Source organism: Sciurus carolinensis, chromosome 5 (genome assembly GCF_902686445.1).
Source record: "Sciurus carolinensis chromosome 5, mSciCar1.2, whole genome shotgun sequence".
Classification (NCBI taxonomy): domain Eukaryota; kingdom Metazoa; phylum Chordata; class Mammalia; order Rodentia; family Sciuridae; genus Sciurus; species Sciurus carolinensis.
This window is the reverse complement of record NC_062217.1, coordinates 10,869,600-10,887,500: the sequence shown is the minus strand read 5'-3', so window position 1 is coordinate 10,887,500 and position 17,901 is coordinate 10,869,600. Positions and strand designations below refer to the sequence as shown.

The window sequence follows — 17,901 nt, the reverse complement described above, 5'->3', positions numbered from 1 at the left end:
AAAGCCAGCGCGAGGGTGGAAGCCCGGCCGTGCCAGGCTGTCGAGGCCGCCTGGCACCACGCGGCCTCCTGATGTTTTGTTAACCTGTAGGTGTTTGTAGGATGATCGCCTTTAAGGCAGGAGATGGGATTTTTGTAGTTTGTAAAGCTTGTGGAAAAAAAAAAATCTTTATTTGTAGAGCAGCTGGAAAGCTCGGCATTATTTGGAGCGTTCTATCTTCTCATTTATGACCACACAATAAAGAAAACACCTTTTACTGCTCCGCTGTCCAGTGTGTTGGGTTAATTTGGGAGATAGTGTCAGCGACCTGGAGCTGTGCCCACTTCCAATTAGCACTCTGCGTAGCCACTGATTTCACGTAAAAGTAATTACTGCAGATTTTCTCAGCTACCCTGCACATTTTGAGTCCCCGCACCTATTTTTCTCATCTGAAAGGAAAACTTTTTTTTAAAGGTTTTTGTACTTCTTAAATTTGTAAGCTATTTTGCGATAACTTCACTTACTGCAAGTTGCAGGCACAGTGCAGACTCCTCCCTGCAATCCCCCAGATTCCCCGGACGTTGGCACTTGGCCAGGTGGCTGAGCCTGCTCTCGCTCCTCCCCCGACATACGCACAGCTTCCTCGGAACGTTTTCAGCGAGTTGCCAGGGATCCCCAAGAGTGTATTCCCTCAACACTCCCCGTGCCGCCGTAGGACAGAACTGTCATCAAAACCAGGAAACCAACAGTATTGATAAGCACTGCCGTCCCATCTGCAAATCTCCACATTTTGCCGGTTTTTCTGCTATCAAAATACTTTACAGTGAAAGGAACAAATGCCTTTTTTCTGGTCTAGGACCTGCTTTCATGCACACCTTGCATTTGGCTCTCATTTCCTTTTAGACGCCTTTGGTGTCTAAGTCTTGTTGTCTCCATCTTGCTTTCCCTCATGATTTGGGCATCTGTGAAGACAGGCCAGTGGTTTCATCAAGAGCCCCTCAGGTTGAGTCTGTCAGGTATTTCCTCACAATCAGATGGTTGTAGGTTTTTGGCGGGAAGGCAGCTAAAGTGTCTCTGCTTTCCCGCTCCTGGTGGCACTGCTGTGAACACTTGGTTGACCTGGTGTTTGCCAGGGCTCTCCCCCATGAACTGCTGCTTCCCCTTTCTGTTCACCCAGTAGAGGAAATAGATACTTGAGCTGATAGTGTGGCATGTGTTGAGACCAGCAGGGTGGGGTGCCCCGGGAGCCTGCGAGCGCTCGCCCACCCCAGGAGTCCACAGGTGGCTTCCAGAGCTGGGGACCACTCAGCTCTGACTTTGGGAATGATTGTGAGTCAGCCAGGTAAGAAAAGGGGGCTATTCTAGAAGGATACAGAACTGTGAACACAGCCATGGAGCTGAAGCTGCCTGGGAAGCTACTCTGGAGGCAACTCGAACCCTTGGATGGAGTTCTCAGGACAGGTGGAACCCTAGGGTGGCCACCAGAGAGCCTGTGCGCCAAGGCAGGCCAAGCTTGTGTCTCTGCATTCCTCGTTCTCCCCGCCCTGATTAACACAGAGCCCAAAACAGAGGTGGCGCTGGGGGCAGATCACAGTGTTTGACAGTCACAGGTGTTCCATCCCCGGATGTTCGGTTTGATTGTACTGGAAATGGGTTTCCTTCACATGTGGCACAGAAGTTGTTTTTGCAAAAAATTATGACACTTTGATTTTTCCTTTTTGAGTGTAAAAATCAATGGAAACTGGCCTGAGGGTGTAGTTCAATGGTAGAGTGCTTGCCCATCATGCATGAGGCCCTGGGCTCCATCCCTGCACTGCTCCCAAAATTAACCAAAAAAAATTTTAAAGTTGCAATATAACATAAAAATTCACCCACATTTGCTTTGAAGTACATATCTAAGAGGGTCAGTATTCTTTAGCTTGAGTAACAAGTGTAAACTGTGTAATGGTAAAGCAGTGTTGTCTCTCTATTCTTTTTTTTTTTTTTTTTTTGAAGTATTGGTAGAGACTGAAAGACAGTTTTTTAAAATATTTTTATTTCTTTTATTTGTTTTATTTATTTGTGCTGAGGATCTAACCCAGTGCCTTACCTGTGCTAGGCAAGTGCTCTACCACTGAGCCACAACCCCAGCCCTCTCTATATTCTTTTGACAGCAGCAATTTAAAATTTTTTATTTAGTGTCAACAAGGCCTGCCCTAAGAGTCCTGTAGTAGCAGATAGAGTCAGATGCGAGGGCTTTTCCAGGATCCTGTCTAGAAACTCCTGTAGTTCTTCAAGAGTCTTCAAATTAAATTCATGCCAAGCGTTTTTGTCTATTTCTCTATCAGTGAAGCCACCAAAGCCAGCTCAGCAAGAAAAGTATTTTGAACCTATGTCTAAATTTCAGTGTGTCCAGACAAAAATAAATTTTCAAAAGAATTCAGTAGAGTTTCTAAAACCTGTAAATTTTTCCCTCAAAGCAACTTCCCATTGTTGGAATGCTTTAATTCTAGTCTGTGCACCCACATTCTTCAACACTGGAAGTTTTCAGAGCCCTTTGCCTTTTTTTGCCGGTGCAGATGGGTTAAGTTGGCCTTCCAAATTATAGATTTTTTTCTCTTTTCATTCACAAAGTGTCTTCTATATTCCAGGCACCATGATCCCTACTGCTTCTTGTTGCTATGACCAAAACAAAAACAACTCAGAGGAGGAAAAGTTTCATCATTTCAGAGGTTCAGTCTCTAGTTGGCCAGTTCCATTGATCTGGGCCCTGGGTAAGGCAGAAAATCACAGTGGAAGGGCATGGCAGAGGACAGCTGCTCCGCTTAGGACAGCCAGGAAGCAGACAGGGAGAGGAGAAGCCAGAGGGTCAAGGTGTGATCCCCAAGGGTGCACCCCCAGTGACCACCTCCTCCAGTCACATCCTTCCTAAAGGGTAGTATGGGGTAATGCTTTCAGATTATTTATCCCTCAAATGGTTTATATTTGCTGATGAGGTTTCAGCTCTCATAACTGAATCATTTCACTGTGAACACAAATACAGGAGCTTTTGGGGGACACCTCCTATCCAAACTGTAACACCTTCCCTCAGGGACATCACCACTCTGGAGTGGAGAACACATCCAGAGAGAGATGCTGTAAATCAGTTAGCATCCATACTAGTGAGGAAAGAGCCTTAAAATGAGAACTTTAAAACATTCTTGTGGACAAATGTATTCCTCTTTCCCCCCTAGTTAAAATTCATTTAAGATGTCATTTACCACTTTAAAACATAAGTGGCATATTCATAGGGTAGCCCCACAATTGTCTCCATCCAGTTCCGCAGCATCTTCATCATCCCAACAGGAAACCCCATCCCATAGGAAACCCCATCCCTATTAAGCAACCCCCTTCCAGCAACCACTGTTCTGCTCAGTCTCTGAATTTCCTGTTCCAGATGTTTCACATAAAGGGAATCATATCCTGTGTGACTTTCGTATCTGGCTTCTTTCAATAGAATGGTGTCATTGAGATTCACGGAGATTGTCTCAGCACCCCATTCCTTTTTATGGCTGCATAATATTCTGTCACGGACAACCATTTTCTTCCAGTATGCTTAAAAATGAACTCTTCCCTATTGAGCTGTGTTGGAGTGATATTTCCTGGGGTGGGGGGTCATTTAATGATTCATTTCTGTTATGTTAGCATACTTCCTTATAATGGAGAAAATGTATTCTGCTGTTGTCCTGCCTTGTCAAATCCCTTTAACGAGGCCTTGGCTCTGTTCTCCGGATCCCAGAACTTGGCAATGACTGCAGACAAGACTTCCATCTGCACTGCAGGAGAAAAAATTGATGTCAGTTCATGTCATTGTTGAAAACCATGACTTGTGGTAACATGTGGAGGCTTTTCCCCATCATAAAATTACCAGTGTGTAGGCAGCGCCTGGAACCCTAAGAGTCTGCTTCCATTGCTAAGCACAGCACCGTTGACCAAGTTCAAAACCACAGCCTGTGCTGCGGCCAGGAGAGTCTTAGGAAAACATCTTTCCCTTGGTCAGCTGCTGTGCTCATGTAACTGTGAACCCTGGAGCTGCTGCCTAGGGGGGAGTTGTTCTGCTTGAGGTTTGGCAAGAAGATGAGGCTAATCCGCCAATTCCTTGGGATGTAAACAGTTGGTGAGAGGTTTGTAATGCTGATGTTGATGACTTTAATTCTTATCAGAAAAATCCTCCCAAGTATTTTCTTCTGGTCCAGGCCACAGTCTTTCTAGGCACATGGGTTCATCCTCTTTCCAGGGCTGGCCCACCTCTCTTCTTTGGCAGAGTAGTAGGCATACCGTAGGGTGCTTCAGGACAGACTTGTATGTTGGGCAGGTCATGCCTAAGTCACAGAGCTCCCGGCTTTGCGAGCATCCTCCTCTGCTGGAGCTGGTGTTCCAGGACAGTTGTTCCAGGACAGACCCAGGCACCTGGCATCATGTGTGCATTGCAGAGCAGTTTGCTATGAAGGAACATGTTTGTCCCATCTTGCCATCGTGTGACAAAAATAAGACCAAAGCATTCGTGGACTTTATCGTCTAATGTATACAAATCTTAAATATATCAGACCTTAAAAAGGTTTTTTTCCTTCTTTCACAGTAGTTCTCAAAACAGCACAGAAGAAGCAATGGGAAAACTACTCTGTGTTTCTGTTGCATCAGACCTCGGGAGGAGCTTGAATTTGTTTTGTTTTGATTTTCAGTGCTGGTAACTGAACCCAGGGCCTCTTGCATGCTAGATGAGCACCGTACTACTGAGCTATATTCCCAGCCCTTTATTTATTTTATTTTGAGAAGTGTCTTGCTGGGTTGCCCAAGATGGCATTGAACTCGGGATCCTCCTGCCTCAGTCTCCCAAATAGCTGGGATCATAGGCATGTGTCACCATACCTGGCTTTAATACAGAGTTTTGAAGGAAAATTCAATTATACCATGCTTCTGTTATTTAAGAAGAAGGAATAACAAGAGTCTCCTCCTCCCTTTCCTCCTCCTCCTCCTTCTCACAGATGATATTTGGAAAACTACTCTTAGATTGGTCTACCTCTGAACTTAGTTGAATTAAGAAACTGGGTAAGAATGGAGTTCCACCATCCGGGGAAAGAACTAAATGACCCTAGATGAATACATTTTCTCCTGGCGTCTTCTTCATATTGAGGTGATTGGTATTAAAATGTAGAGTGTTTTAAGAAAAAAAAAAAAAAAAAAAGGATGGTTTTTCTAGGTTCTCCAAATTCTAATAAGATTTGTAGTAAGGTTAGTCAGACTTATTCTGGGTATGATTTCTTCCTGCAGACCTCAGATCAAGGACAATAGTGATCTAGTACTTACATTTTGTTATCATTTGTTGAGGCCACAATTCTCCTTTGGGATAATCTTTTTAATATTAAAGTTTCTTTTCAAGAGATTTATACTTAATGTCTGCATAATAGCACATGCATTCCATTTGAGGATACCTTGCCAACTTTCCTTGGACTTTTCAGCTTTCCCATAGTTTTTAATAAACCAAGAGATCAAAGGAACAATCCCCCAGGTGCCCAGATGCTGGGCAGTTATGGCAAGTTTCAGTTCATATGAAACATTTGAGTTCATTTCAGTTCAGTAAACATTTGAAGAGAACCTCCTTCCAGAAGACAGTGAGCACCAAGGTTTCCTCCACCCTCAAGTTACTTATGGACTATGGAGAGACCTTGGCCTTTTGTATTAACATTTTTCCTTCCCTAACCTCAGCCTTCTGATAATGTGTATGCTCTGACTCAGGGGACAGCAACATGAGATCAAAGAAAAATTAATGGATCATAGCATTTAACACCAAAACACTCCCCAAACTTTGAGACATCAAATGTGTGAGACTGGATATAGGCAAAAGATACGTGAGAGATGTACCTTCTGTAAATAGGCCTGGCTGTCTAATCAACTAAGCTGCCATAACAAAATACCATAGAGTGTGTGCTTAAGCAACAGAATTTCATTTTGTTCCAGTTCTGGTGGCTGGAAATCCAGCATACGCTGTGGGTAGGATTGTCTTCTCCTGGGCCTCTCTTTTTGGCTTGTAGCCACCTCTCTTCACAGGGCCTTTCCTGAGTACATATTCCTGCTCTCTCTTCCATCCTTGTGAGGATATTGATCCTACTGGATAGGAGCTCAACTTTATGACCTTGTTAAACCTCAGTTACCTCTTTATAGGCCCTAACTCCAAATACAGTCACACATGGATTTAGGGTTTCAATGTAAATTTGGGGGGGATACAATGCAGTCTACAACAAGGCTATGTTAATAGCTAACATAGACATGATCTACCATGTATTGTACCAGATAATTTACATTCTTATCTCATATTATAAATCTTTTCTTTTCATTTATTTATTTATTTACTTTTTTGGTGGTAGAGATCGAACATAGAACCTTGTCCGTACTGGGCCTGCACTCCCACCAAACTATATCCCCAGTCCCTCATTCAGATCTTAAAGTAGTTTTACATGTTTTTTACCACAATAGTAATTTTTAAAAAGTTCTACAAGATAAGCAGGGTTCTCCCTCATTTAACAAATGGGAAAACTCAGGCTTAGAAAGTAGAGTAGCATGCCACAGTCAGGACCTGAACCTGTTTTGTAGCACACCAGACCTGTACTCGTAATCTCATAGACTGATCTGTGAATATTGTACAGGAAGAGAGAATTTGCCACTCAGAAGTTTTTCTACCTGGAACAAGAGTCACAGCAGCAACGTTTAGTGGCATACGGCCCCTGAGTCTAGACCAGATCCCTCTTCCCCCTTGGCAAGGCTCTACCATGAATGGAGGAGGCCTGTGCCCACCCTCAGTGTGATGCCAGACCAGCGTCCTCTGGGAACTTGTCCGAGACTCTTGCCCTACCCACATGAATCAGAAGCTTAGCAGAGAACAGCAGTCCTGTTTAACAGGCCTTCTGGGAGTTTCTGATGTGCCTTGTGTGAGAAGCCCCTGGCTATCTTAGAGCACTTTTGGGGACCAGGTGGGCCTCTTCTGCTTCCATGGTTAGTGAACAACCACAGACTTAATTTACTCATCCACACTACAGTTAGGGGATGTCCTGTTTGCCTATACAAACTATTGCAGATTGTAAATTTGTAAGATGATTAACATATCAGTCTCTTATGAGCTTTAAAGAAAATCCATCCAGGTGAGAATGATCCGTTCTGAGTGGATAAATGAAGTCCAGTTTCTAAGCCTGAGAACCAGAGGTCCATCCCCCATTGGGGTGAATTAACTAAGATAGATGCCACGGATTGGGGCTGGTCGGCAGGGACCATTCTATCCCACCTCTCCAGGCTCAGCCTACCTTGGCTTTCAACTCAGAGGAAAGGGTTGCCAGGCAACAGAATGGTCAATACTGGTACTCCTGGTCTCAGGATTATAGACACAAGGGAAATGTCACCTAGTCTTTTTTCATGGACTCTGTGTAGCATTATTTAATTATAACGGTGGAATAGTGAGATTTGATTAGATAACTATCATTTATTTACAAATTAGTCCACAGGGAAATGATCCTAACTTCTGTGACTAAAACTTTTGGCATTTGAGGCCTTCTAGACTCTGAAACTCACTGAGTGGTTATAATTTATAGAGTTAGCATATGAGATAAATATAGAATCATTGGAGAGTGAAGGATAGGGGTTTGGGGGAGATTCTCATGGAGTCATTGCAACCAGGCAGAGTTATCTGCTGTATGCAGATAGTAAGTCACGCTGGGGCTGGACTCTGTGGTAGTGCTTACCCAGCAGGCATGAGGCCTGGGGTTCAATTCCCAACACCACCAAACAAGCAAACAAACAAAGAAACACAACCACCTCACACTGTTGGGGATAATTAAAAAGAAAAGGAAATAAAGTGGAGGAAGAGGAGGAAGGAAGAGCCGATGGCAGAGTACCCTCATTCTCAGGGCCGCCTCAGGGAGGTTGTAGGAGCTGAAGTGAAGCAGACCTGGTTGTATTTACAACTGCACCTTTTAATTCTTGGGGAGGAGGGAGCTGACCATGGGAAAGAGTCTGACAGGGGCCAGCTAAGGCTACTTTGCAGCTTTCTGGGTATTATAGAGGGAGGTTGGGACAATATGGAGATGACTGAGAATTTTCTTTCTGCTTAGGATGAGCACATATGAAGAAAACTAACTTGCCTGAAGGTCTTTCTGTCTCAAACATCCCTGTGTCCAAATGTTCACCTAATTTCCCCTCTGCAGACATGAATTAACAGCAAAAACAGTTGTTACATATAATGGCCATCAAATACTTGGCATTTCTGCGTTGGACCATTCTTCATGCAGGAATTCACCGAGTCTCAGGAAAACCTTGTGTTGTATGCACTGTTATGATCTTCAAATTAAAATCAGGAATCTGAGACACAGGAAGTTTAAGAAATGTTCCCAAGCTTCTGAGTGGTGGAGTTAGAGGTCACTCCTAAGCAGTCTCACTGAACATCCTAAACATCAAATCATTGTTCTCACTGCCTCCCAGCCAGGAGGGTTTTATGTAGAGGGTCTAAACTAAAAACCTTACTTCAATAATTCCAGCAGCTCAGGTGCCTGAGGCAGGAGGATCACGAGTTCAAAGCCAGCCTCAGGAATTTAGTGAGGCCCTAAGCAACTTAGTGAGACCCTGTCTCCAAATAAAATGTAAAAAAGGACTGGGGATGTGGCTCAGTGGTTAAGCACCTTGGGTTCAATCCCTAGTACAATCCCCTGCCCCCAAACAAACAAAAACAAACCTACTTCATATGGATCACAGTCTTAGTAGTGCCCATGTTTTATTTTGTGGTATTCCTGAATGTCTTTTCTGTCTGGCCAGGTTATGGTGTTTGAGGTCAGGTGCTGTTTTTTGCCATTTGCTTGTTAAGTGATTTTTGAATGAACAAGTTAACCAAACTATTTCTCTAATTTGCTGTGTGCCTCTCTGTGTCTAAGAAAAGGACAACCAGAGAGTCCCTCACTACCTGGTCTAGACATTCTCTTAGTATTGGGAACAAATAGCTGTCTTTGATTTTAAAGTCCAATATGTGTTTAGAGAATTTAATCTTTTTGCTCATCACTGTGAAACCATAGATCTAGAAGTACAATTAGAAATGGCTAATCCACTGTGCCCTACAATATGTCATGCAAAACATTCTGCCACCACCTCCTTCTGGGTAGTCCAGAGATGTTTGGAAAGGAGACCTGAAATAACATCTGATGAATAGTTACTGTCAGGCTCTTGCTTGGTGCTTGCAAATCTTTGTAAAGTTATCCCCAATGTGATCATACAAGACATATATTACCTTGATTTAAGAAGTGAAATTTGTTCTGAGAAGTTAGGGTCACAGCTGAGAAGTGGCATCTGGTTGGGACGTCAAAGTCAGGCTGGTTGACTTCCAACAATTTGGCTTTCACCCACTGCTTGCTTCCGGCCTGGGGACTGAGTCCCCCTTTCCCAGATTGACCACATGACTCCATGGGTCTCATCCACGTGCATCACGTGCTCTTTTCCGTGTGATGTGCTGTATGTATGGGTAGCAGTTCATCTCAGGAGCCAAGCTAAGCCTTTGAGCCGAATCAGAACTGCCAACTGCAGGACTGCCGCACAGTCCCTCCCCTTGTGGAGGTCAGTCCGATGCTTAGGATCACTGTGTGAGGACTTGTTGGGTTGTTTTCTGAATTGATTCTCTTGGCCAACGATCTACTACACAGTATCACAGTCATCTCTAGTTTTGTTTGCTTTGCCTTTATGTATTTTAGTTTCTGATTTTCTGTCCAACACAAACCAGCATTTTGGCATATTCAATTCTGAATTTCTTCAGTGAATTCATAATAGTAAAAATATTTTATCACTTAAAAAGTCCTCACAAGGACTGGAGCATTGTCAGCGGTCTGGCCCTGGCACTCTCCCCAGGCCTCTGCTGCTCCAGCTCAGGGCTGAAGAACTCACCCAGGGAGGCCAAGCTCCCCGCTCTTTCTTCCGAGTTCCTTTATTCTGCACCCTGTGGCAGTAGTACATTAACTTGAGATGAGCAAAGAAGAATTCAAATAGAAGAGAAAGGAAAGAGAGGGGTGGGGACCATAGCAAAACGGTTCATTTCCCTACCTATGCGCCTATTTACATAATTGTGTTGTTATAACATTTCCTGTGCTTTTCTGTAAGCTGATGCTGCCCTAATTATAGATTTTCAAGAGAACATTTCATTGTACCCCAAATTACATAGTGCTTTAAAAAGGTACCTTCTTACTGGTTTACCAAATACCTTATAAACTCGTAATTACGTAAAACAATTCAGGATGAAGAATGGAAACAGCCTGTACTGTTAGCAGATGTTGGTATTGTTACATAATTGAGTACAAGGCTTTCAAAGATCTATAATATTTTTCTTGTGTAAAAAGAAAAAAAATGACTCATTATAGTCATAATGTGTCACTTAATCTCTTGATCAAACAGAATGCACATGTTCTATTTTGTGAGTTCTGTATAGTTCATTATAAATGGACTTGCTTTTGTGGATGTGAAAGTGCCACTTACTTCAGCAAATCGCTTTTGTGGCATTGTACCTACTTGTTAGACAGCTTGTGGGCACCTGGGCCAGGCAGGGACTGGCCCCCTGTCGTTGGTGCACCTGCACACCGCCGAGCTCCGTGGAGTGGCCATCCTTAGCACACTGGCGACTTCCCGGTGTCACCTTCCCCATCAGGGACTCTGTCATGATCTTTGGGAGACTAGGAGTGGCGCCCGCTTTCTGGACAGAAGCCGTCCTTCTGCATCATCTTTGGGTCTGTCTGAAGAGGCCAGTGGTCCCCATGCCGAGGGAAGCACCCCAGAAGCACAGCCGGGAGACGGATGCTGTCTTGGGCCCTGGCTCTCACACTCCGTTTTCAGTACCGTTAAGGAGACAATGTCGCCTAGCACAGTGAAATTAGATGGGGAGCCGTGTTTCTAATTGTCAGAAACAACAACAACAAAACAACCAACCAACCAAACAAACAAACAAAAAAACCAGAAAAACAAAACCAAAAGACTAGGTAGGTTAGAGCTCTGTGTCTTTGAGATGGCCTTAGATTTTCCTCTCCAGAGGAGATTGACTCTTTGGAACAACCAGAGATATAAGCTTGCTCACTCACTCGTTCCTCCAAGTTCTTGAAATTAGCCTGAAGATAATTCCTTCCTCTAAGAAAACCATCTCTTGTTTAGCAGGAATTTTGAACAATGAGTCACTGAAAATGAGCTTCATGAATTTTTTTTTCTTCTTTGGAACTTTTCTTCCCACCTCTATTTTTATAATTTCTCCTTTAAAAACTAAAACAAAAACGGGATTGTTGCTCTTGCCATGGTGACTCCCAGTGGCACACTGGTTCACATTCACTTTGTCCGGTAGAAGATGAAATTCCGGGGTGGGGCGGGTCTAGCTCCCGGTAGAGCGGATGGGTAGCCTGCGCAGTGCCCTGGGTTCCAGCCCCAGCACCCAAACAAAGCAAACCTTACTTCAGAGACCAGCTTGCCAGTTAACAAAACAGAACCCCAAATGTAAATTGGCTCATAAAATTCAGTGGGTGAAGTGTTGAAAATAGTACATTGGTCAATGCAGTGTCGTTGGCATTATCAATTTTATGTCATTAAACAGCAATGCTAACTGAATGATTTACTTTCGGAGTTTGACTGCTTTTTTCAATAAGGGAGAGCAAATGCTGAGGAACTGGGGCACAATATCAGAAACCGGGCACTTTCTCCTGTCAGCCGGCGCCCGATGCCCAGGCCCCGCCTACAGGGGACTGGGAGCTGCCACTTGCCCTGCTCCTGCTCTTTTCTCCAGTAGTTTCCATTTCCATTACCTGGGATTGTTTCAGGTGACTCACATTATGTATTCTGCTGACTTGAAATCCAGGGGTGCTCGACCATTGAGCCACATCCCCAGCCTTTATTATGTATTTGGTTTTTTTGAGACAGGGCCTCTCTAAGTTTTCCAAGCTGGCCTCTAACTTTCCTTTCGCCAGCCTCAGCCTCTGGATTAACTGGGTATTTTATTGACTTTCAAGATTTTCTTCCCCCCTCCAGTGCTGGGGATCTAACTCAGGCCTTAGGCATGCCGGTCTAGTGCTCTGCCACTGAGCCCCACCCCAAGCCCTATTTTGCTGACCTTTAATTCCATTTCACAGGTCGTTGGTGTTTTTTTGTCGTTTTTAAAAAATATTACATATCGTAACAAGCCAAACCTTAAACTGTCGAACTTGGGGATTGCAACACAGGTATCCTTAGCTCAGCAGTCAGATACTTAAGGGCCACTCTGTAAGGTGAAAGGTAATGACTGGCAAAGAAACTCTAGACACCACCCCCACCCAAGCCCCATAAATTTCCGTGGTGATAACTTGAACCAGATATTGTAGTTTCTTGGTACATTGTTTTATTTTCTTGGACACTAGTATGGTATTTGTATTTCACCAGGCTCAAATATACACAGTATTTCTGAATGCGCGCTTGTGAGAGATGAATACATTAACTGTTACACCGAAGTCGAGAATTTGAACTATTAACTGATCCAATGCATTTGTTCTCTGTGTAAAATTTTGTTATAACAGTGCTAATTACTAAGCGACTGAATTTGTGAAAAAGTGCACAGCAGTAATTTGCACCTTACTGTTGCTTTGCTATTTAAAAAAATTGTGAGCACACACACAGGGCCCATGTGCTTGATTTATAAACTTCCCAAGGGCACGTTTATCTGTGGATCACTCATGGTTTGAGTTGTGTTCAGCGTTTGATTTCTGTACCTGTGCTTTCAAGATACTTATTTTACTATCGAGTGCAGAACAGGACTTTTTCAAAAGATAGAGTGACATTTGGAGATAAAAGAGTGGAGCTATTAAATTACTGTGTGCTTTTATTTATTTATTTATTCTGCTAGTTTTAGAACAGCAAGAAAAAATATCTCCTTTGAAGTTCCTTCTTAGGATGTGAAATCATGAACTGGAATGGTCAGATTTAGGGTTTGGGTGAGACTGTTAGAGTGGTTATCAGTGGCAGATGAAAATATCCGCTTCTGTTGGATGCATACCCTGAATGAATCAGGGTAATGTAATTAGAGTCTGAACAGATCTAAACCAGCATAATTTTTTATTTTACTTTAGTTTTTTCAAGGCTAGAAAAACAACTTCAAGTCTTGGAAAAGGCTGTTTTTGCCCTTGGATAGGGCAGGAACATCTGCTTCAGGGAGTTTACAAGTGTTATTTCTCATCCCTTGAGCCAAAGCACCGATAAGGACTTCTGATGCTTTGAAAACTACACATTCCATGTTTTTGTAAATGAATTCCACGTACCTGTCATTTGGCTGTCTGGCAGCCAGAACTTTTAAAAGAAATTTTTGTTTGTAAAGAGGAATGTAAAAAATTAATTTTTCTTTTCTAGTGCCAGAGTTGTGCTGTACTTGAAGAAATCCTGCTCGTGGGCAGAAAGCAGAGGTTTCAAAGGAACCTCATCTCCATATGGTTTTACTCGATAATCCCTTATCCTCCATCTTCGCTCTCATTCCTTTGCTTTCTTGCCTGTGGCTACATTTCTATCTCTGCATCAATTAGCACAGTGATTTATACAACAAGCAAGCAGTTTAGAGGTAATGGTACACAATTAACATCTCATTCCACCATAAAGGGTATGCTAAATACCCCAGTCATTGCTTTCTCTGCCTGGAATTGAAATAAGTGTTTGTCCTAATTCATATGCTATCTGATGTGAAGTGGGCCTGCTTTGTACGCACTACACCATTAATCTAATTATAGATAGCTGCAAATGAAGTGCTGTCGGAGCTGGGAGATTGAAGAAAATAGCCTTTTGTCATTTAGCATGACTCTGTGAAGCAAGATCACACTTTACAGGGCAATCCTGCAAAATGGAAATCTCAATAATATTGCTGCCTGTTGCATCTTTTCTAATTACTACAGCGTTGTAAACACAACTGGGCGCTGATATAAATAGAGCTGTAGATATGCTGTCATGTGGGTTGTAGGAGACAGTCCTCCGAGTGCTGTTGGATTAAATGATGCATCCTGATTGACAGCTACCTTGAGACTGCGCTGATGGAGTTGTCACAGCATTATGCTAACAGGCTGCTCTGCGCTGCAGCTATACCAGGCCGGGGCTCGCCCGGAGCTCTAACTGCTGTCTGCTCCGTGCACCTTCCCCAGGTTGCACCTCCAAGAGGGCAGCCAGGGGCTTCAGTTCTGTGTGTTTTAGTTTTGGAGATTTTGTTGTTGTTTTACGGAATTGGCTGTTGGGCCTATACTCAAGTAGGGAGGAGTGTATCATGCATAGCTTTGAAGGAAAACACCGATGAATTACAGTTCTAATTCCACCTGAGTGTTTTAACATTTAGTCAATGTTTTATTCTGCTTTTTAGACATGCTGATGTTTCTAAAGACCCTCATTTTGGAGCCCATCACTTCTGTCCCTTTAAAAGCATTCATGAGCAGGGTGCACACCTATAGTCCCAGCTACCTGGGAAACTGAGGCAGAAGGATCGCAAGTTTGAGACCAGTCTGTAGAATTTAGCAAGACCCTTTCCCAAAATAAAACATAAAAAGGGCTGGAGATGTAACCCAGTGCTTGCCTAGTGTGTGCGAGGCCCTGGACTCAACCCCCAGTACTGTAATCAACCAACCCATCAGTGAATTAGTAAAATAAAATAATAAAGTAAAACATTGACGATTTTCCTCCAACTCTGAGTTCGGCCAGAAGGTCTTTAAGGGAATGCTTAAGCACTGGTTCTCACACGGTGGAAATGAAGCTGCAGCTTAACGTTCCAGGCTCTGGGGGCCTTGAATACGAAGAGGCCTTTGGAGACCCGTGTGCCGCCATGGTTAGGGAGGACGGGGTGTGCAGTTTGGGGCTACTTCACCAGGATGTGAAGATAATTCACGTAAAAACTTATAGTGAGCCTTCATTATTGGCTCTTGATTCTGGTTGACCGAGATGGCCAGGAGTTGACAAGCAAAAACATCAGCAGTTGATCACCTGTACATCTCCTAATTGTCATTGGAAGAATGACTTGGAATGGAAACTGGAATGGAGCCCACCTGAAGAGGGACAGCACATGAGGACCCGAAACCACAACTGAGAGGATGCAAAGCACACTGGGCATATGCTCCATGAGAGCGGTGTGAACTGTCTGTGAACACAGCAGCACGCGGGATCTGTAAAAGCAACGCACATCCTGAGGCCTCGAAGCAAGAGCCTCCCTAAGAAGATGCCCTTCCTAGGTGGACACAGAACCCAGAGGGGCGGCGCTGTGTGTGCGTCTTGCAGGGGCGTTTCCTGCTGTCTGGAGGGCACAGAGTTCTGGGAGCGCTGGTTCACAAGTCCATGAGGAAGCGCCCATCTCTCCCAGGCCTCGGCCATGGCTGGCTCCACACCTTCTAACCACAGCTCACTGGGCACCGCCCCAGCCTTCTCCTATTGTCAGCTTCCACGTGCTGGTTTTAGAAATAATCCCAATGTGTTCCTTTTAATTGTCCATCTCTTGTGGTTTTCTTCCTGAGCCTTTCATGTCTGCTGTGATTTTCTTTCTCTCTTTCTTTTAGACTTTTGGGAGAAATTTTCTTATTACACATGGTCTTACACTATAGACACCATAGAATGAATCGGCTTAGAGACCCGGACTAGAGGTCATTTTCCATGATTGGGTCATTAGGTAATAAGCCACTCCTCCCTTTATTGGGGTTGAGGAGCCCCGTGCAGGCCAAAGCTAGAAAGCACCTGTTCTCTGTTCTAACTTACACAGTGAGGTGTTTTTCAAGAACTTTTTATTCCTGTCGTGGTTTGGAGACCAGCTCCCTAAAGCCAGCAGAGTGAAGTTCTGTCTCCTGATGAGGCCCCAGCTGGTAACTTCTGGCTCTGCGGCAGCCCAGCCCCGCCAACAGGCAGCTTCTCATCAAACACGTGCTACTGCTGACCCGGGCAGCTGAAAACCTCCATCTTCTAGGGCCCTGCTTGGCCACCCTGTCAACTGGCCTGTGGAATGCTGGACTGCTCATCTGAAAATGTCAACAGTGTGCTCCGTCTGCTTGAAAACGACGACAACAAAATCTGACCTCTCCAGAGCAGTGTCACACACCCACTCCTGGAATATTTAAACACCCATCACAAAACTGAACTTGTATCCTGCAGTTGCCAAAGGAGCACCTTCTTAAAATCTTACAACTAGTTGACTGCTCTGTGTCCCCCAGGGATCCAGAGAAACCAATAGATAGCAGTTTTGACCGTAAGCACTGGTGTATACTCAACACTTTTCTGAGGCATCAAAACGCTTTTCTGAGTCTCGCTGGGATGGACCCATATGTGCCCCACTTAGGCCCCATGGGGCATGAACCCCTGTACCCCAGATAGGCTGCCAGGAGGCTCTTTTAAGACTGTGTGCTCATGTGGGCATGCTCACACTGAAGGGCCAGGACGACTTCAAAGGTAATCTTAAGAGAACCTTCTCTCTGCCCCTCTGTATTCAGAAAGGCGGTTTCTAAGCCAACCGTGTGCACCAGGGCCTCTCCAGAGTTTGCTTCGTTGTTTTTTACTCGTGATTACAATAAGTCACTTATCCCCCAAATGGATTTAAGAACAATAAACAAATACAAAAGGAAAAGGAACATTTCACGAGTAACAAAGCCTGCATCTGGAGGCCCTGAGTTTTGTGACTCTTTTACATCTCTTTCCAAGCCAAGCAGGAGTCCCACAGAGAAAGGAATCCAGAAGATATGAACATTATAAAAAGAGTAAAAGGATCCAGTTTTAGTCAGGGTCTGGTAATTTCAGGGGAGAAATGGGGCTAAGTACACTCCTAGCACTGGATCCATGTTAATGCTTCTTTGTGATACAGCTAAAATTAGTTAAGTTCATCTGCGGTGGCGGAAGTTTGTAGATGACATTCTCCTCAATGTGTAGAGACTTTTCCTGAACTCAGGGTTCACACTGGAAGTTGAATCGGACAAAATGACCTGTGTGCTGCACTGGAAGCTGAAGGGGCCCCGTGCTGACCTGTCCCAGAGAAGGAGCACCCCAGGGTGCTGCCCACCAGAAAGTAACTTTTCAGTGGACTGCCGTACCTTTCCAGTCCTGGATTTCCCCTTCCAAGGCAGAGGCAGATACCAACACTGTGCAGTCTGGCCCAATTATGCTCCCCCCTCTTCTCCCCACCCATAGGTTTAATGAAGGACTTGGAGGTACAATTCATCGTTGATAAATAGTCCCTCTGCCCAGAATGTTGATTAGACTGACAGCCCCATGCACTCTCCTTGCTTTTTCCCTTGCCACTTATGACTCAGATGAATTTTAATAGGAGCAAAAAGCTTTTATTTGCACTGTAATTTCACTTAAGGATCATATCCTTCAGAAACTGGCAGATGCTTGTATGTCTTGATTGCAAAACACACACTCAGGAGTAAAGAAACATGCAAAAGATGTTATTATTCAACCTGTCACAGTGTCGCAGATCTCCTCGGAACCCAGGCCATCAAAGCTCTTCATTGGGCCCTCCCCCCTCCTTTTAAATAGGCCCTGCAAAGAGCCCACTCGGAGGTTTCCTGCCTCTGCACTGAGTGGAAGGGCGAATGGGATTTCGCCTTGGCGTCCCTGCCATCATAGTGCCCACAGGAGGCCTGGGATCTCAGCAGCTCTCCTCAGACAAAGTGGCAGCCTCGGTCCCTCTCCATCTCTCCCCAGAGGCTGGTTGGTGGGATCCAGCTGGCTTCAGGCCGGGGTTCCCTCTTCCCCAGTTGCACGTCCTCAAACCATTTCTTCTTGCTTGTTTGGAAGAACCAGTAGTGGCTCCTGCAAGTGTTCCCAGAGATCTTGGATTTTTCCTGTCTGGTAGAGATTCCCTTTATTGGAAATGTTCAGTGGGACTGGATCCACTTTAATGTGCCCCCTACAAAAGTGCCTGAAACCCTTGCTGTGTAT

General features: G+C 44.4%; 1 protein-coding gene across 1 annotated transcript in view; it reads left to right on the top strand.

The window, feature by feature from the left end:
• The window catches only part of Pcca (propionyl-CoA carboxylase subunit alpha), a 358,996-nt gene that overhangs the window by 326,597 nt on the left and 14,498 nt on the right, over window positions 1–17,901 (top strand). The gene's annotated exons all lie outside the window — the stretch shown is intronic.